The following is a 21,585-nucleotide window of genomic DNA, read 5'->3' as shown; positions in this document are numbered from 1 at the left end:
AACCACCTTTTTATAATTTTTTACCATGATCCGTATGTGGTAAAAATAATAAACCACTGGTCTAACTTATGCCTAGCAACGCTATCTGACGGGAAAAATTGTATGGGCAGCCTTATTGACACCTAGTGAGGTGACACCTAGTATTTAGATTGGACCACGTGCTGTTTTTTAATAAAAAGTATGAAAGTTTAAAATACTTGGAAATAGTAGTATCTTTAATATTGTTTTTCTGTCAATTTGTTCTTTGTGTAGTAGAGTACAAGTTAGTATCATCACAGTTTCAGATATGAAGCACGATAAGGAGATATTGGACATGAGAGGCTGGTCATCCCCAATGACCACCTTGCAGCATATGCTAAAAATTTTTTTTTTTTTTTTTTGGCATGGTTTTAGTTTGAGATCACTTCAGCAGCTGGACAAAAAAATGAAACTCAAGCAATTTCCACAAAACTGAGTCTAGCATCTAAAATCTTAGAATAAATTTGCTCATTTTTATTTTTTAATTCTAAATTCTTGATCTGATTGACCACATCGTATTTCAAACAAACTTCTAAGCTACTCAGAAAGATGTTTTGTTCACCCCAATTACTCGAGATGAAATGAAAGTTTTTTTTTTAAGCAATAAGTATGCTTATGGGTGTCAGACAGTACCATCTTATCAAAATTTCTGGTCAAGTCACAATGAACTCAGAGGTAATTACATCTGTTCCAGCTATTTCAGCTGGCTTCTTGCTCATGTTCATCTCAATAACAATTTGATCTTACCTCGGAAAGGAAGTGACAACTATGACAAACTCTACAAGATCAGGCCTCTGATTGAAGAACTACGCTCAAGCTTTTGAAAGATTTAAAAGCCTACCAAAGAGCAGGCCGTCAACGAAAGTATGCTCAAATTCAAAGGACACATTGCTTTCAAACATTATATGCCTATGAAGCCCATGAAATGAGGCTACAAGATCTTGATCAGAGAAGATACGTAGGGTTTCGTTTGTTATTTTTAGGTCTACACCAGGAAGTTATCTGACACTAGAGAGTTTGGACTTGGAGAACGAGTAGTTATTGATCTTACCATGGGATTGGAAGGCAAAAATTATCACATTTATTTTGACAATTTCTTCAGTTCAGTAAACCTCATGGAAAAAAGGAAGAACAACAAGCTCTACTGCTGTGATGCACTTTGGGCAAACCGTAAAGGTCTACCCAAACTCAAAGCCAAATAAGAGCTGAGACAAGGTGATTTGGACTACGCTGTGAGTTTAGATGGAATCTTTTGTGTATACTGGAAGGACAAATGATGTGTACAACTTCTTTTGACGATTCATAAAGGAAGAGAAGTGACACAGATTGGTAGGAAGGAGAAAGTTGGATCTATTGCCCATGTTACATGCCCAAACGTGGTAGTTGAGTACTACAAGTTTATGGGATGCGTCGACAAAGCTGATATGTTGAAGTCTCAATGGGATTGACAGAAAAGCAGAAAGTGGTGGCACCACCTACTGTGGCACTTCATAGACATTACAACGATCAATGCCTTTGTCTTGTTCAAGTTGTCCACTATACCAGATGCTAACAAGATGACGTTGAAAGAATTTAGATGTCGCATTGTTACTGGTTTGGTTGGAAGTTATTTGTGCAAGGGTGAGAGAGGTCGGACATCCAAAAAATAGAAAATTTTCCCCAAATTCAAGCCTTGTGTTCCTCCATAAAAGAGATTGGATCAATAAAAAAGACTTACCTGTTCAAGCTACTTCAAGAAGATGTGCTCAATGCAGTACAAAGATTGAGCCCCATCACACAAAATAGCAATGTTCAGTTTGTAAAGTTCTATTTTGCATGAATTACACAAAGAACTGCTTTAGTTCTTTTCACTAGAAGTGAGGTTTTTTCTGCACATGTTTCAAGGTGGTCTCTACCAGACACCAGGGGTGGTGAGGGGTGGGGGTTCAATCCCCTAATCCTGCTTCCTGGATATAGTCTTGCTATCGTTAATATATTTTTTTTATGTAAATGCTAAAATGACCAATAACATTCAAGAAAAACTCTGAGATCCAACCTAACATTTAATTGGTGACAAATGTATACAATTTAGATATGGCCTATACAACCAGTCTTATTAAACAGTTTGTGGTGACGAACTGTAAGTAAGGAGCTAGCCAGCTGAATACTAACTGAAACTCTAAAAAACTGAATTTTGATACCAATAGATATATAAAAAATGGATTTTTATGCTGATTTCAAATATATCAGTTTAGTTTTACCCATCAATTAAATTTAGTTTTACCCATCAAAGGTCGTCGTTTCCCAGGGGTTATTGTATAGAATATTGGGAGAGGGTTCATTTGAACTAGTGCCCTTTTTAAGTGACCAAAAAGATTGGAGAGCAACTGAACCCCCTCCCTCGCTCATTTCCCCCCAAAGTTGTCTGATCCAAATTTGAGCCATTTTGTTCAGTATAGTTGAAAGATAAAACATCTATGTCTTTAGCTGTAAAATAACCCCCCACAGTCCGTTGGGAGAGGCCTGTAAGTTATGAACTTTGTATATTTTTTACATGTTGTTTTTGTTTGTGGGAAGTATGTACTTTTTTTGGGAGGGCGGGGGGTGTTCTGGAATACGGGGGGCAAGGCTGTACCCAGGATTTTTTTCAGAGGGGTTTTTACTAAAAAAAATTTTCGGGTGGGTTTTACACAAAAAACCTCTAAAAATGCATACTAAATTTGTTTATATCCATTTTTGTTACATTTTTACGAATCAGACAAACATTTCCGGGGGGAGGGGGGCGTCAAACCGAGTAACCTTCTCCCCTGGATACAGCCCTGACTGGGGGATTTGAATGAATTACTATACAAAATTCTTTTTAATTGTCTTCAATTCTTTTTGCCAAATTTTTCATGTAGAGATGTTCCAGGGCAATTATCCAGAGGTTTTTTTCCGTGTGTTTTGTTTTAGCCAAAAACAAAATAAACTATAGCCAATCATAACATATCATAGGCATGCTACATACTTGAAGTTTCAATTATTTTTAATGAGATACGTTTAATTATAATAGCATAGGAAAATTCAAGAAAGACGCATTCTTTCAAACCAAACCACTTTTGTCTTAATTCTCTGGTACTAGTATGAATGCTTAGCTCATCAGAGCGCTACAGCCTTATTTAGACAGAACCCTTTCCAGGTCCAATTTATGACTAAGGAAACCTTGTTTACTGACTATGAGTCAGAAATTAGAAATTAGTCCACAACAAAACAAAAAAATGAAAGCTAACCAAAAATGGAGTATTTTTTGTTTGAATCACGGAGGCTTGTTCATTTGATGTTTTTCCCAGGAGTGATCGTATATCCTGGGAGAGTGCTGACTCAAATGGATATTAAAAGTTCTTGTGCCCTTTTTAAGTGACCAAAAAGATTGGAGTGCAACTGGACCCCCTCCCTTGCTCATTTCCTCCCAAAATTATCTGATCAAAATTTTGAGATAGCCTTTTTGTTCAGTATAGTTGAAAGATCAAAGAACTTTGTCACTCAAGGCTTTACCCAGAGTGGGGGGGGGCTATTGGGTTTGAACCCCTCACCACCCCGAAACGTTTGTTTGACTCGTAAAAACGTAACCAAAATGTATTAAAACAAATTTTGTATGCGGTTTTTGATTCTTTTTGTGTACCCCCCCCCCAAAAAAAAAGATCTTTGAGTAAAACCCCTCCCAAAAAAAATCATGGGTACAGCCTTGATGTCTTTAGCTGTAAAATCACCCCTCACAGTCCATGGGGAGAGGCCTGTAAGTTATGAAATTCGTCCATTGCTTACATGTAGTATTTGTTATTGGGAAGTATGCACAAATTTTTTTTGGGGGTGGGCTGATCTTGGGATAGATTTCTATGAGTAGAATATTTCATGGGGAGGGAAATTCCTGGAGTTAGAATATTTTAGGGGAAATGTTACACTGGGGACAAGGCCATACCCAGGATTTTTTTTCTTTGTTTTCTGGGAAATAATTTTCACAGAAGGGGGCTTTTCTGGAGGGATCAAGAAACCAATTAGAGATTAGTCTTATTCAAATGAAAGGATACAAAGGAGAATTTTTTAGGTTGAATCGTCTGCAAGCAATTTTACAGAGAGGAGGGATTCTCAGCAAAAATGAAACTGGCTGGAGAGAATTTGACAGGGAGAGGGTGCACTTCATATTGGATAAAATTTTTTTTATCTTTTTCTTTGTTTTCTGGGAAATAATTTTCACGAAAGGGGGCTTTTCTGGAGGGATCGAGAAACCAATTAGAGATTAAAGTCTTATTCAAATGAAAGGATACAAAGGAGAATTTTTTAGGTTGAATCGTCTGAAAGCAATTTTACAGAGAGGAGGGATTCTCAGCAAAAACGAAACCAGCGGGAGGGAATTTGACAGGGAGAGGGTGCACTGTTGGATAAAATTTCCACATATGAGTTTTCCGTGACGGGGAGGGGTCTATTTCATAGAGGGTCAGCCAGATCCACCGGTATTATTTGAAAAACGAACACAAACTATTCTATATATGAAGGGTTGCCCCTCCTCAATACCTTACCCTTTATGCTAAAGTTCTAAAAAGTTCTGTTTACTAAAGTTACAGAACTATAGTTTAAAGTTCTGTTTACTAAAATTGAAACACGGGTGCCATTTAATCACAATAGGGTGCTTTTTTTAAAAGTGCTAACAGCTTTAGCGTAAAGAGAAGGCCGTTAAAGGAAGAGGCCCTATCATATACGGAATAAAGCTGCCAAAATTAATATGCAAATTTTGTTTTAATTTTGCATGTATGGTGAGCCAAATTTGAACCTGAATTAGTTGAAAAACGTTCAGAAATTAAATTTTAAAAAAACGAGTTTTTTTACTGAAAGTAAGGAGCGTCATTAAAACTTAAAACGAACAAAAATTATTCTGGATATGAAAGGAACTGTCCCCTCCTCAATGCCTTGCTCCTTACGCTTAAGTTTTTTTAAGTTTTATTGTTTTAAAAATTAGAGTTGCTACACAGAGTCAAAATTTAGCGTAAAGAGAGGTGTTGAGAAGGGGACATCCCCTTTCATATACAAAATAATTTTTGTTCGTTTTAAGTTATGTCACTCCTTACTTATAGTTAAAAAAACTCAAAAAAAATTAATTCTATAGATTAAAACTTAATCATTTGGGTTGGGAGCAGAGTAGTACAATTTGTCCATGTTATTCTTGTGCGTGTTATTCCATGTTATTACACTGGCTTTTTGGTGTAAAACTACCGTAATTCTGTATTTAGCTCATTAGAAGAAAATTCCTTTTCGTATACAATTGTTGGTTTCTTTGAAAACACTGATAAATTTATAAATCACAACAAAAACGGATACACGCTGAACCTTGTTTTTGCAATGATAGGTTGTAACTTACCTTCGATATTTATTTGCATTGTCACTTACACATATTTTGTTTTTATTTCCAATTGGCTTGAATAGCCTAAGTTATTTTTGTACAAATTTCCCTTCATGACGTCTTTCACCACGAAGGCGGATAAAAGGCGGGGATGTTGTTACTGCACTTGCATTACGTCATGCAGTAGTATAATCGGGGCGGTCCGAAAACCCGTCTCTGTTTTCCCAGAATGCCGAAGAAAAGTGGTTCTTTCCGAAAAGAGGTCTTTTACCCTAGTAAAAATCTGTTACATCTATTAAAAGAGATTTGTCAAAATATTGGAAACAAAACATTACTCTTCTTGAAATTTCTTGAAGCAGTTGTTGTCTCGTGTCAAGCAGAGAATGATTTTACACTGCAAGCATATCCATCTTGACCTTTTGCAGCATCCAGGCCTTCTGCACTAGGCTGCATTTGCCAAGTCACTAAATTCTGGTAGATGCAGTGCAGCTCTGGCATATGGTGGATGGATTGGCCTCTTTTTCACACTCAAAACATGGTGTTGAGTTTCATAAAGAGTTCTTCATTGCTATTTTCTTGACCTCGTGACTCCGAGCTTCCAGAATTGAGCAAAAACTCGGCCACGTTGAAACAGAGGTCAATGAGCTGTTTGAGGTCACCAGAAACTTCTGGGCCATGGCCCTTAAGCTCATAAAATGTTTTGACTAGTGCAGCATCCACAAAATGATGAAACAGATGCACAGTCCATTTTTTAGTACATGTCTCAAACCGGTAATAGCTGACCATGCAGTCCATAAGGTTGACCCCACCCATGTAAGTGTTGTAGTTGGAGACTACTCATGGACATTTGACCTGCACGTAAGACCCCTGGCACTTGTCATTCCATTTGACCTCTGTCTCCTCTTCTTTACCTTTGCAGTTTGAAGACAGGAGAAACACTTTGTTATCATACCAGTGGGTCATGGCTACTTTTCTATCTGAGCGCACAGACATGCCAGAGGTTCCTCTACCCTTTCTTTTCAAGAACTTCAGGTTCAACCGGATTGTGAAGAATCTTTCTTGAGTCATCTTTTGTGATAGGGCTTCCACCCTAAACTTCCCAGACCAGTTCATGCAGATCCGAGGAAACTTGAGGTTCTTCATCAGGGTGACAATGCCAACGAAAATTTTCAGCTCGTCTGGAGTTACATTCAAGCTTTTGTTGTGGACCAACTGATAGTTGTAGTTCATGCAAAAAGCTGTTCGTTCAAAGAAGCTCTCTGGGTAATATTGAAAAAAGAATTGTCCTGTACTCCACTCTTTGTGGTCCTGGAAATAAGTAGAGTCCATATCAGGGGCATGATGATTATTGAACTACCAAGACTTCCTCCAGGACAAGGTTGCTATAATTTGATTAGTTATAATTTAAACTAATTGTTTGATATTAAGACAGGTACAAATAGTCCATCTTGAGGTCATTTGCATTGCCCAGTAAAAAAAATACCAGCATTTGGATTCTTGGATAAAACAGTCAACACTAGTTTGTAATTGCTGTATAAATTTACGTTTTTGGTCAATATTTTGGTTCGAGGAATAATAAGAAAAACTGTTGCTACTATTATTATGTTAAAAGGATGGGGGAGAACCTTTGGTCAGACTAAGCCAGATGATTTCATCATGCTTAGAGAAGTTAGGAGTGGAAATGAATTTTGGCTGGAGGTTATTTTGAGCAAAGAACAAAATACCTCCCCCCTTTTCTGAGAGGGTTGTCGGAAAGGTGAAGCTTAATGAACTGGGAGTAATTATTTATTTTAAGGAGTTCAGGCTTTTGTGCCTGAACCTGTTACTTCTATGATGTTAATATTCTGAATTCCAGTGATACCCCTTAGTTCAGTTAGTTTTTTGAAGTTTAGGCTCTCAGCATTGGTAAGTAGGAACTTAGAAAACGCATATTGAGACATTTTTTCAGTTTGGGGCCGGGGGTTAAGGGATAGGTTTTCAGCAATATTGGTACTTATGCATTAGAGATAAGATATTTATTTCAAAAAGATCACTATCACAAGCCCACAAAGGGCCGAATTCGGACTTCGGAGTCGACGTTATAAATGGTTGCACTAAAACTGGCAAACATGCAAAAAAAACAACAAAAAAATAGAAAAATCATTATGAATGATCATTTACCAGTCAATAATTAAAACTGTAGAAAGTCAATTAAAAATTTAAAAAGATAAAAACTGTTAAAACTAAACTTACACAAATACGAATCGGAAAAATAATTAGAACGGACATAAAAAAAGGAAGGGGGGGGGAATAAGCGAATATACATAAAAAAAGAGCAAGACATAAATGTATATATAAATTAAAAGGGACACTAATAAAGTGTCAATTATCCAACTGAAGTAAGTCAATAACAGAGTTAAAAATAAAAACATGGTCAAGCAGGGGGGGGGGACAAAAAGAGAGGAAAAAAGAAACTATTGGGACATTTTATTCATTTTTTCTGTAATAAAGGGGACAAAAGTTCTTTCATATCTCGAAGTAACGCAGCGAATGGGGGACAAAACAGGGATGGGCTCAGAAAAAGCTCGAGGTGGCCGTAATCTGGATGGGGAGTGACGTTTGGGGAAAATACTTGCCGTCCGAGGGTTTGTTATGGCATTTTTTGCCAAACGGAGGCACAAATTATTTCGTCGTCTCTCGAGGGTCTCTAGTTTTGAAATATTTAACAAATGCAAATATGGTATCTTGCCCTCTTTAAAAATAATTCCTAGAGCTCTCTTTTGGACATTTTCAATTTTTTGTGTTGCTTCAGTTGAGAGGACAGGGTGTCACACAGGACAAGCATACTCTAATATGGGACGCACAAAAGAAATGTATACTTGATTGTAACACCAAGGAGTTTAAGAGATGTGACAGAGGTTTCAGGAGGAATAGGAGGAAGAAAAAGGGGAGGGGATTTAAGGAAAGTTACTGAGACTATTGCGGAACTAGAAGGGTTAACTGTCATGTCAAGGGAAGAGGCCTCGCAGGCAATATCTTGAAGTAAGCCCATTGAGTTTCTAAGCATGGTTCTATGACATATCTCTAAAACTGTCAAGTCTTTGACAAATTTCTACCTATTGTCATAAAGGGTTGAAAGGCTGTTAATCATCAGAGAAAAAGGAGAGGGCCTAGAATAGTCCCCTAAGGAATGCCATTACATATGGGGAGATGATCTAAGAAACAATTTAGATATTTAACTGCTTGAGATCTATTAGAGAGAAAAGAGGCAACAAGCTTAACAAGGACAGTTTCAATGTGGAATTCCTTTATAAGTTTATCTATGAGTAAATTGTGGTTAATCAAATTGAAAGCTTTTTGATGATCAATTGAAATCAGATTAAGCGAAATGTTAAGTTTTTCAAGTAATTTACCCATGGTATCAACAAGATGGATCAGGTAATGAGAGGTTGACGTGGATTTGAGATTACCAAACTGTCTAAGATCAATGAGGGGGAGGACTTTCATCTTAAGCCAGTCTGCGAGAAAACTTTCATACAATTTTGAAAAAATTGAGGTGAGGGTAATAGGACGAACGCCACCAAAGCCAGGCTTCCCATTTTTCTTTTTGATTGGGGTAATAGTCTTGTTTCCAATATTGAGGGAACTGTCCAGATTTGGTAATTTCATTAAACAGGGTAGATAGGGGTTTTGCGAGGTAATCACTGAAAGCCTTAATCAGAGGAACAAGAATATCTAAAGGGCAAATACTTGATCGCTTTATTTTTTCTATTTTTTTTACAACATTTTTTTTACAAGTTGAGAAATATGTGGGAGTGAAAAAGGATCAGGAAAATCTGGAAATGCGCAAGATAGGGATGGGAGACTGAATAATAGAGGCAAGAAACTTCTTGAGGTCATTAGCTGTGGTCTTTGGAGGTTCATTTGTATTAAAATTTAGTTGTTCTTGACTCTTGTTGGTAAGTTTTTTTAATTTCAGAGTACCAGTTCTTTGGTTTATCATGGCGAAAGTTTATAATTTTATTTTTATAGTAGGTTCGGGCATCTTTTCTAATTTTACTTCATAATTCCTTTCTTGACTTATTTGCTTCAGCAAAATTACCCCTGTTAAATAAGCTTATTTTCGTGCGGATAAACAATTTTATGTGATTGTTTATGGAAACACAATGAGTAGGAATTAATTAGTTTTTTGTGAAAAATCAAAATTTTGTCATCAGGGTTATTAGAATTATCAAGGTCTGACCAACTTTCACTGGTCAGCCATGATCCATATGAAAAAAGGCCTCTGTCACTGAGGGGATGGCAAACCCCAATGGAGGTAGTAAAGGAATGTTCATTGGCTGAAGAGGGAGAAAAAAGAAGACAATAGTGGTAACTGCCTCCTAATGGTGGTAGCGCCCGCGGGGAGTTGTAATACTTACTCATGTTTGAACAAATAACATCCAGAGAGGTGTTACCTTTTGTTGTAGATATTTTAACCGGTTGTTTAATATTAAGAGAGGTGCAGATAGAGTATATCCTCAGGTCATTTGCATCATCAAGCAAGCAAATACCGGCGTTCGGATACTTTGATAACACAAAGTCAGCACTTATAAGAAATTGTTGTATAAATTTGCGTTTCTGGTCAATACTTTGGTTAGGGGAATGATAAAAGACGGCGGTTACAATTAAATTGAAAGGGCGGGGAAGTACCTTCGGTCTATGGCTCAGCCATAGAATTTCATCATAATCTGATAAGTTGGGGTGGTGATGTGTTTAGGTTGGAGGTTATCTCGGATAAAAAATAATATACCACCCCCTTTTTTCCCGAGAGGGTGATCGGGAGGGCGACGTTTTATAAACTGAGTATAATTGCTGATTTTTAGGAAATCTGGGTTCTGGGACTGAACCTCTGTCACAGCAATACTATTAATTTTATGAATTTCAGAGATACCCTCGAATTCGGTAATTTTATCAAAATAATATCAAGATGATGGTGAGGGAGGGACGTATGGTGGGGGTTGTCTGAGAGGGGAGGGGTTGGGTTTGTTTCGATAAATAACAGGTAGAGTCCAGAACCGGTCGGTAACTTCTTGGACACACGGAGAAGAACGGAGTCGAAATGAAGTGGGTTTTTGGGAGCGAATATGAGTGGGGGGGGGGGGGTTTGAGGATGGTCCGAATTGAGTAAAGTGATTGTGGGGGTTGGACTGACTTGGCACGCGTAAGTACTTGGGGCGGAGGATTGTTTCGAGGGATGGATTCCTGAGGTATACTGCTCTGTATCGGGTATGCAGGGGGTTTAAGACTGAAAGTCTAATGGAACACGAACCCTTTCCTACGGGGAGGGGGGTCGTGAATACGTGCGGCGTCGCCCTAAAAAACGTTGGGTTTTAAACCTGCGCTCCTATCCTGAAGATAGAAACTTGCATTGTTTGCGAAACTTGCAGAAACCACTATCAAAATGCTTGCAGATCATATTTTCCTTTCTGCTTATTTTTGTATTTATTTCCCTTTTATCCATCACTTCTGTAATTTTTTCAAAAATAATAACAATGTCATCGTCTGGTAATGACTTCTCCATAACCTTGTTAATCCCTTTGTTTAGTTCATTATCACCTGATAATTTATGCAAAAAACCGGAAGTCACTGGACTATTCACGAACTCAAGGGCGTCATCAGTAGTCATACTACACGTAGGTATTTGTATGCTCTCTTGGGATACTTTGCAATTAATGGTGGTGCAATTAATGGTGGATTTGCTGAACTCTGATAATTGATCCCCTAGTGTAGTATTAATTGCTTTGTTGTTTTTTAGGTCCTCTTGTAATTTCATGATTTTCGATTTAAGGGTCACTTGATTGTTTTCTAGATTGCAGAGTTCATCTTTCATAAGAAGGTGGTGGGAATTATGGTAGTTGATATTTTCACTTAATTTTTTAATTTCCAGATCACGTTCATGGAGTATATCGTTACTAATTTTTGGTCATTGAGAAAAATGTCAACTTGTTTTTTCAAATCTTCTATGGCTACTTCATGGTCTGAATTCTTCTCTAACTGTGAATTGTATTTAGCTCGGAGATCAGCCAGCTGTTTTATGTTTAACACAGTCAACACAAGGGGGTACTTGGGTAGCTTGATTTTTGAAACTGATTTTGGGGTTGTAGGTTTTGTGGCAGACTTGGGTGTAGAGCGTGGTTTAGAGCCAGGGGGGAGAGAAAGTGGCGTTAAAGGTGGTTCAGGGTCATCATTCAAAGAAGGGGGACTGGCAGTTTAACCATAACCACTCACCACATTGTTTCCTCTCCTCAATAGAAATACCTGCACACTTTGGATGAAACCACTGTTGACACCGACTACACTGCACTGTTCCACTAGCGGCACGAAGTCTGAACTCTGGGCATGTGAATTTCATGGGGCTTGACATAATAAATCCAGTTAATATAGCTCGAAACTGGTCAATGACTGAAATTTGGATTATTTTAACTTCCAAAACGGGTTTCAAAAATTTAACCCAGCATAGGTGTTAACAGGTCAAATACCAGAAAGAGACTGAGGAACTGGAGATGAGCATGGCTGGTACCCAGGAGATGGAGAGGAGCATGGGTACCAGCATTAGCTGGTACCCATGCAATATATTGTATAGAGAGATGCTAAAGGAAACTAGATAAATGGGTATTTGATATATAAATTGATATTCTTGCCTATATTGTTGTAATTGTTGCAATTTGTATTTTTTATAGATTCATTCTACAAATAAGATAGTTTTCCTGAAGCTTTTGTAAAATCAAAAGTTATTTTGAAACTTCTGCAGCAGAAAATTTTAAAGGTCCAAGGAAGTTTTAGATTACGTTTTATTGTTGATAATAATGTTGACTAATAAGCTGCCTAAATGAAATTTTCAGTCGGGTAATGAAGTTCTATTGATAAAATTTACTTTGTATATAAACATTAACAGTAATTAATATTAATATTGAACAGGATTAATAGCATTAATTTGTGCGATGCTACATTAATTGGAAATTATTAATTTTAATTGATTGGAAATATTAATTTTCAGGCTGATTGTGCTGTCCTCATTGTTGCTGCTGGTGTTGGTGAATTCGAAGCCGGTATCTCTAAGAACGGTCAGACACGTGAACATGCTCTCCTTGCCCACACCCTTGGTGTCAAACAAATTATTGTTGGTGTTAACAAGATTGATTCTACTGAACCCCCTTTCAGTGAGGCTCGTTTTGAGGAAATCAAAAAGGAAGTCTCGGCTTACATAAAGAAAATTGGTTATAATCCATCTGCTGTTGCTTTTGTACCAATCTCTGGATGGCATGGTGATAACATGCTGGAGGCCTCTGACCGGCTTTCATGGTACAAGGGATGGAACGTTGAACGTTAAGAGGGTAAAGCTGACGGTAAGACTCTTTTGGATGCTCTTGATGCAATCCTGCCTCCAAGTCGCCCAACTGAGAAGCCCCTGCGTCTTCCACTACAAGACGTTTACAAGATTGGAAGTATTGGAACAGTACCCGTGGGCCGAGTTGAAACTGGTATCATTAAGCCAGGTATGATAGTCACATTTGCCCCAGCCAACATAACCACTGAAGTCAAATCTGTCGAAATGCACCACGAATTCCTTGAACAGGCATCTCCAGGTGACAACGTTGGTTTCAATGTCAAAAACGTTTCTGTTAAAGAACTCCGTCGTGGCTACGCCGCCTCAGATTCAAAGAACAATCGAGCCAGAGGCTCTCAAGATTTCTTTGCTCAGGTATCTATTTTGCTTGTTTTTTTCTGTGCTTCAACTTTCTAGATTTTCTTAAAATATTTATACTTTAGTGATTGGAGACACATTAAATTATCCTTTATACAAAAAGAATAGCCTAACGATAACCGCTTCAATAAGAGGTTTTCAATCTATATTTTTATTTCAGCTCCCTTAAAACTATTAGTTAATATGGCGGCCTTCAAAATAAACCAAAAGCAGAAATTTTTTCAGGCAAATTCTTGCAAAGAAGATGAATATCAATTTTATGTGTCTCCTAATGAGATGGCTGTGTTTGCCTTTTAGCGAAAGTCTAATTGAATCGCGGCGTCAGTGACGAGGTTGCTACACAAAGCTTCTTTTGTACATTAAATGATCACGATATTTTCAGCTCGTCCAGGAAATCCTATTTTGTATAAATAAGATGTTGCGAACGGCAGTAATCCTTAAAATTTGTTTCAGACTAAACATTAAGCATTTTCTCTTTACTTATTAATTCAAATTCGTCATTTTCCTTGTCGATAAATGGATCCTATATCCATGCATATTTTGTAAATGAAGATCATAAAACAATTCTAAAAATTAGTTTCAAGTGTTCAGTAAATTAATTTTTGATTGCTTCAATTTTACCTTGGACAAATAAATTTATAGGTTGAAAATTGTCACTCATTTTTCTCCAAATTTGTCTCCCATTATCCTATTTTTTATGAATGCTTTCACTATCTTTTTTAATCGATGGATGTATTTTGGCCCTTGCAAAAGTTCATTCAAAAAACTGAATTTTCTAGTATTTCCGCCAAATATGTAAGTGGATTTGAGTCTTTCACTAGTATATGGCATGCGTTTTAATAATAATAATATACTGAAATAAAAAGGCTTTCGCCTCTAAAAATTTACTTTCACTTAAAATTTACTTTCACTATTCTTGAAAGAGTAGGTAGTCAGCCATAATCACTTGGAGGTGGTTGTTCCGTTCCTTGGGTACTCGTTTTGATAAGGCCCACCTACTAACTTCTTTGTTGAAAATGTTTTGTGTTAGCTCAAAGTTATGTCCTCGCAAAAGATTCTACCAACAAGTCCACCACCTTCGAAGGCTTGCTCACGATGGATTCATAGTGGCTGGTTAATTTTAGCCACAGTTTATATAATTATCCAGTGAGTATACCGCAGATGATTTCTGGCTCTTCATTCTCGGTGCGAACAAAAAGCTCCTCCCACTTATTGGTGAGCCGGCCAAGCGGTTTTGTCAGTACTTGTTCCGTAGGTGATTATTCTTTGTCTACCCGTGAAAAGATCTAATGCCGCTTATGTTTATACGTTCTTTGGAGCACTCGCACCTCCGTCCGGGTTTTTATAATGGGTGAGATAGGGAAAGATCATACTGCTAATTAAATAAAACTGTGATTTTAGCTCACCGTCTATTATTAACTTACAGTTTTGACACCGGTTTCTTAACTGAAGGAGCTTTGAATGAGACACATAATCGAAGGTTTTACTAAGATCAAAGTATACTACGTCGACCTTTATGCCGTTGTTGAGGTTTAGTCTCCAAGTATTTGTAACTAGAAGTAGCTGGGATTCAGCTAACCTATGTCTTGGGAATCCAAACTGCCTTTTGTGATAACTTTTCGGTTGCAGGGTATTCTTGTAATCTGTCTGCTATGATGGACTGATTTTACAACTCTTGCCTCATACGTCCGAGTCTCAAACGTTAATGCCTATTTATGCCTATTAAAAGCTTTTAGTTAGTGCCTATTTAAAGCTTTGAAGGAAGAACGTGATCATTTGTAGATCTTCAGTCTTCAACAACAGGTCATAATATTGTGGGTATGGCCATATTTCCTTATGGTTATTTTGAATTATCCTGAATTTTCCCTTTTTCTTTCAAAGGTGGTAAACTAAATTGAAAGTCGTATTTTCCTTTCTTACTTCAATAATCTTTAGTATATTTTTCCATCAATACTTTTCAAACTTTTTAAGTCCAATATCGCAGTAATTAACTTAATCACATTCTTCTTCTAGGTTATTGTCCTGAATCACCCTGGTCAAATCTCAAACGGTTACACTCCTGTCTTGGACTGCCACACAGCTCACATTGCTTGCAAGTTTGCTGAGATTAAAGAGAAATGTGACAGACGTACTGGAAAAACAACTGAAGCTGAACCAAAATTTATCAAGTCAGGTGACGCTGCCATGATCACTTGGTACCTTCCAAGCCATTGTGTGTTGAAGCTTTCTCTGACTTCCCACCTCTCGGTAAGATACTTTCTGATATTAGTCATGTAATTAATCGAATTAGTTGGTGATTTTTAGCCTGACTTATTAGGTAGTGTTATTTTTAGCCTGACTTATTAGGTAATGACGTTTTTTTTAAGTAATTCTTAATAATTTGTAATATTATATAATCTTCAACGGCTGGTTTGAGTACTCTTTTAATGAAAAAATTATTTGCAAGTTTTTCATGCATATAGCAAAAGCATTCAATTAACAGTAAAGTACTTCATGATTAAAATAGAACCCATAATTTTTGTCAAATTTAATTGTTTAAATTTTTCATAGGACTGACAAAAAATGACTTCTTTTTGTGGTTATCAAATGCTGCTCACAGAACGGGGAGAAATTGTCCATACGTGAAGGAGCTGCCCCCCTAAATCTCTTTTGTATATTTTAGTATTGAGGCAAATAGTATAGGTCATTTACAAGGGGGAAAATTGCTGCTAGTGACCAACACCATCTAGCATTTGACGTTTCTTGGTATCGTTTTAAACTTTGTAGCTATGTCTTTTTCTAGAACTTCATCTAGGCACTTATTGCTGCCATAAGTTGTTATTAACATTACTTACCTTATTATTTAACAGAAAAATGGGCAAAAATCTCAAATGTTAGATGGCGTTGACTTTATTTGTGTGCACAAGCGTCGGTTATAATTCTTATTACACAAATTATTTGTCAGTCAAATAATCAGATAATTTTAAAATTAAATTTTTTGAAGATGCCAATTTGAAAAAGTCCCAAACTGTGTCTGGATAGGCCTTGGAGGAAAAAGTTCGAACTAGCGCTGATTATTCGACTCAATTTTCTTCTTGCTTTGCTTGCTGTTCTAATTTACAATGCCTTAATTTACGGTTTGATCTGATGTTAAAGTAATTTAGCAGAGTTTAAGCTTAAATTGAAGGCAAACTTTTCGCGGTTTTGGCAGTATAGAAGTTTTGAAAGTTCATTCAGTAGCTAAAAGATAAGCATACTGTTGGACTTACCATCCAGCACTACATATAGTGTAATCATTACCTTTTAATTGCGTCCCAGCCTCCCGAATGGCTTAATTTAAAAAAGTTTCATATTTGTTCTTTTTGTTTTAATTGATATTGTGAACCAATCGTTGACAACCTATTTTGCCCCCCCCCCCCTAAAAAGTGGCGGATCCTGGATCTGCTACGGTGTGCATCCGGGCTGTTTAAGTAGCATATCTGCCATATCTTGGAAGTTGCAATTGGATGAAGTTGAAACTTTAATGTACTCGTTGGGAAATGGTGGGACAATGGGATTTCAAATTTGTATTGGGGGAAGGCAAAGTGATTAATAATTTTTGTCTCTGATCCACAAAATGTTTTGCTCTGTAAACTGTGGGATATATAATTAATGCCCAAGTAGAAAGGCTAATTGAAAGACACTATGTGTTGCCAGGTTATTAATATGGTATGTCTGCAACATCTAGACAAATAATTGGAAATCAAATTGAAACTTTCAGGGGGAGCTACGGGGAATAGCTAGCCTGTAGTTTATATGAGAATTGCTGATTAGCACTTCAACAAGTGAGGACATTAGATTTATTTTGCAATAAAATGCTTGGATGGAGTGTTGGATTGGACCTTAGAGGTCTGTAGGATTAGAAAAAGTAAAATAAGAAGTGTAAATTCAATAAAAGCCAAAAATTAAAAGAATTAAAACGAAATACCTAACAACCTTGAAAGCGAGTTATTCGCCAATATCCGCGATTTGCACAAAATCCAAAAACATATGAACTGCCATCGACGGATACTAGCGAAGAAGTGACAAAGAAAAGGAACTAATTCATTCACTCATAAAACAACGAACCAGCAATTAAATAAGTTGGAGAACTATGTCATTTGATTTCGGATTTTAATTAATGCATTTCTTGCAGACACCCTTTGAGACCTAAGGGGTTGTTCACGTGTTTGGTTAGATGACTGGGAAAGTGGTTCAAGGTTTATTTCAGGGATTACTAAAGTATCGGCTTCTCTTTTGAGAAAACCGAAATATGACTCGTTTATTCTTAAATCACCCGAATCTCTGATTAAAGCTAGACCTAAATGTTGGTATTTATAAATTTCAACAGCTTCTCTGTAGTGCTGGACAATACCTTTGTCATGCGAAATAAGACTAGCTTGATTAAACAAAATAGTATGGTCTGGTTTTTCAAAAATGTGCTCTGCAAGGGCTTACAACAGAGCAAAATCAGGTTCTGTCGAAAGGATTGAAATTTTCTATAACCCCTTCGAAAATACCTTATAGTGAAATTATCGCGAACACATATATATATATATATATATATATATATATATATATATATATATATATATACATATATATACATATATATACATATATATATATATATATATATATATATATATATATATATATATATATATATATATATATATATATATATATACATATATACATATATACATATATACATATATACATATATACATATATACATATATACATATATACATATATACATATATACATATATACATATATACATATATACATATATACATATATACATATATACATATATACATATATACATATATACATATATATATATATATATATATATATATATATATATATATATATATATATATATATAGCCCTGGGTGATATCCAAAACATTTGTTTTTAAATTCTCAAATCCCGTTTTTACTTCTTTTTCATTGTTCACTCCCATGATCAAAATATTAATGTTCTTTTGTTTTTCCCTACTTTCTACTTTCATTAGCCTTTCCTTTACTCCAGTCAACTCTTGACAATTTGACACTATCTTACTGCGTGATGAATATTGTACTCTTTACAGTATTTGTCTATTTTCAATCTCACTCTTTCATAACACTAATACTGCCATCTCTTTATAGGACCCGTCCAGGACACCAAGGCAATCAGTTTATGCATTATCGCCATCTATTCTTAAATTGATTTATAAATAATGTCGTTAGTGAATCACGTACCAGGAGTACTGTAAAGAGGATGATCGTGAGAAAAGAAAAATTTGTTCCCATACTAAGTTGGTTACCTCACTCTTGAACTTGATTTTTGAGGCCTCTAGTGCACTTACGACTTGTTTCTAGTTCTATTTCATATTTTGTGCTTTTGACATAATTACTCTGTGGGAGCTGATCAAGTCACTGATAGAAGGACCGATGATGAAACAATGCTTTAAATACACTTATCCATCTAATTTTATATAAAAATTTCTCAAAGTTAAAATGGTTATTTTCATTCTGATCACCATCTGCTTTAATGTCCAGATAAAGTCAATTCCAGTAAACAGGTTTTCTTCAATCTGATAAAGACAAAACACTTTTAGGATAGGATTTACCAGAACAAATACTTTTATGAAATCACTTATATAAAAACTGTAATACAAAATATAGAACTAGTACAATGTCAACATGGCGTAACCGAGGATAAATCACCCAAGGACGAGGCCGACGTGTTGTCTATGGTAGAGAGCGATGATAATATGAATTCCTGTTCTGAGGTTATAAAAAGCACCACCGGGTAAGCTATATATTGCCCCCCAAAATAAATGCCAATCCAACGTCCAGTAAAAATATCTGTATTATTTGGCAAAAATCTAAAAAAAAAAAAAAAAAAAGGATTGAAATTTTCTATAACCCCTTCGAAAATACCTTATAGTGAAATTATCGCGAACACATATATATATATATATATATATATATATATATTATATATATATATATATATATATATATATATATATATATACATATATATATATCTCTTTATAGGACCCGTAAGTCTCTTTATCTCTTTATATTTATATCTCTTTATATCTCTTTTATATATATATCCGTTTGTTTCATCATCGGTCCTTCTATCAGTGACTTGACCAGCTATTATTTTATATGCATTATTTTATATATTTATTAGTTTATATGCATTATTTACGCTTTGACGAGTCGGGTAAAAAAAAATTGTGGGGAGGGGGAGGTGCATACCCTGTAACCTCTCGCCCTTGGATACGGCCTTAAAACCCTGTTATTTAGTCTTTTAGCGGAACTACGACAAAATTTGTCCCAGTTAAGTCTGGTCTCTCTTGTTTCTAAAGAAGTAAATGCTCCTCTATAATTGCGACCAGTGGATAAAGACTGACTAAAACGATTTCTCTCTCTTTCTAAAGCAATTTAGGAAGATGTGTGGGATACGCCCTAAAAGTTTCCACATTCATAGTTTTATCAAACAGTTCGTGGTAACGAACTGTCAGTAAGGAGCGACAGAAAACCCCCTGACTATTATATAAAATAATAGCTGGTCAAGTTACTGATAGAAGGACCGATGATGAAACAAACGGACGTCCGTATGTAATTTTTTCTTATTTTGAATGTGTTTTGTTTATTGTGTAAGCCATGTGTTAATAAATTTTTCATAAAATTCAATAGTGCAAAATTCCCCTGGCAAATATGTAGAAAGTGGAAAACTTATGTTCGCCGTTTTTTTTTGCTTGCACTCATTTACTCATTGTATAATATTAGCTATTACGCCCAAATTTAAGAAAAAATCCCGTTGTGGCGTGGTCAATTTTCGGGGTGGTTGGGATTGGCTTATCATTTTTTTTTCTCATTACCAGTTTCTGTTTTGTCTCGGAAGTGCATTTAATGGGTGTTACACTGGTGTTTTAAAATGCTTTGTACCCCAAATTATAGATCTGTGTTTTGTTGAAGCTCGATCTGAAACTTACAAAAAGATTGCACTAGTTATCTTAGATGTTGGAGCTATTGCCCTTCGTTTTCCTTCATATTTTTCTTTGGAAGCTACATCGCTAGTAAATATATTTTTTTTTCTTGTGTTTGTACAATTCCTCTTCTGGCTTTTCCATTCTAGAATTTTTGTATGTGCAGAAAACCCAATTTGGGTCTGCGACCGTACCTGTTCAATCAGAGTTGAGAGAAGGGTAAAACGAGGCTTTTTTTTACGGGGAAGAATTTAGCAAACAAAACGGGAGGGAGCCGTTTAATTTCGGGGAGGGAGCTTTTTAATTTGGGGAGGTCGTTTACTTTACGTTTGGGGAGGAGAGTAGTTTTAAGTATCTTTAATGTTATTGTTGTTGCAATTTTTGGTGACTGTGTGTTGGGGGGGGGGGATTATGCCCAAAAATTTTGTTATTTTCAGGAATGGCACTGTCGTTACAGTTTTAAAAAGATAAGTGTTTTTATGATAATTTATGTTGTATATTTGCTAAACAAATTTACTATTTATTACGTCAGTGACAAAAGTACATACTGTCTATTATTTTTATTTTTTAATAAAAGAGTTAACAGTTCTCCTTAATTCGTTTTATGATTTGGATTGGCTATTATTTTTATATACCGCTACGTTTTAGCGTTTGAAACAAAAAAAAGCAAGCGAACAAACTATTCAAAACTAGAAGCAAAAGCAAGTTATTGGTTTGTCATGAGTTTAATTAAATTTTAGGATTGTATCGCAACTCTACAGTAGTTTTCTTATAAAATTTCACAGCTTATAAATCAGCAGCTTAATTTTACTACTTTTTAGGGTCAGGGTCAAAGCTATTTTTTTTCAATGTGTTGGTGGGGAAGTTTTAATTTGTTTTTATTAATAATTATTTATAATCAAGAAATAAATAAAAGGCATTTTGAACGCCCCCTCCCACCCACAAAAAGAGATTTTTCAAAATTTAAGGGGGGGAATGCCCTGTTCCCAATCGATGCTACTGGTAGATAAGCGGGAAAAAACGTAACTATCCCTGTGAGCAAATTAATGCAGTATATGAGACTTCCTGCTTCACAGGCATTGATTTTTCGTCACGTTTGGCTGCTCCGGCCCTCAGCTAGATTTCCTTTTGCTTATGCAATACGGTATTGACGGCAGCAGCCTTAGAACTTTCATCGTTCATTTAAGCAAGAGTAAAGAAAATTCAGGACCGCTTCCCCATTTGGTAAATCTCACCCGAAAATTATTTTCTCTCCCGCTGAAAATTTTTCACAGATGTAAAATAACAACTGTATTTTGAAAGTTAAAATATTTAAAAATTTAAGTTAGGATTATTAACTTACCTGTGGGGTGTTGATGGATAATTAATATCCAGAAAATGTGAGCGAAAGTAACTGTCAAGTATTCGTATTCATGGACCTCTGATTTCAGTCAGGGCAAAAAGTATTTTTATGATTGAGTGGGCGTTCAGACACTGGATTCAGACTCT

General features: G+C 36.0%; 1 pseudogene across 1 annotated transcript; it reads left to right on the top strand.

The window, feature by feature from the left end:
* Positions 1 to 12,365: 12,365 nt before the first annotated feature.
* LOC148943343 (elongation factor 1-alpha pseudogene) lies at positions 12,366 to 15,409 on the top strand (annotated as a pseudogene). The gene is made up of 2 exons (XR_016142932.1): positions 12,366 to 13,094; positions 15,111 to 15,409. The product of XR_016142932.1 is annotated as an elongation factor 1-alpha pseudogene (transcript).
* The last annotated feature ends 6,176 nt before the right edge of the window (positions 15,410 to 21,585 follow it).

The sequence above is a fragment of the Artemia sp. Qi Xiang Cuo genome, chromosome 15 (genome assembly GCF_049724085.1).
Source record: "Artemia sp. Qi Xiang Cuo chromosome 15, ASM4972408v1, whole genome shotgun sequence".
In the NCBI taxonomy this organism is placed as follows: domain Eukaryota; kingdom Metazoa; phylum Arthropoda; class Branchiopoda; order Anostraca; family Artemiidae; genus Artemia; species Artemia sp. Qi Xiang Cuo.
The sequence above is the reverse complement of the archived record's forward strand: the minus strand, read 5'-3'. Positions and strand labels throughout refer to the sequence as shown.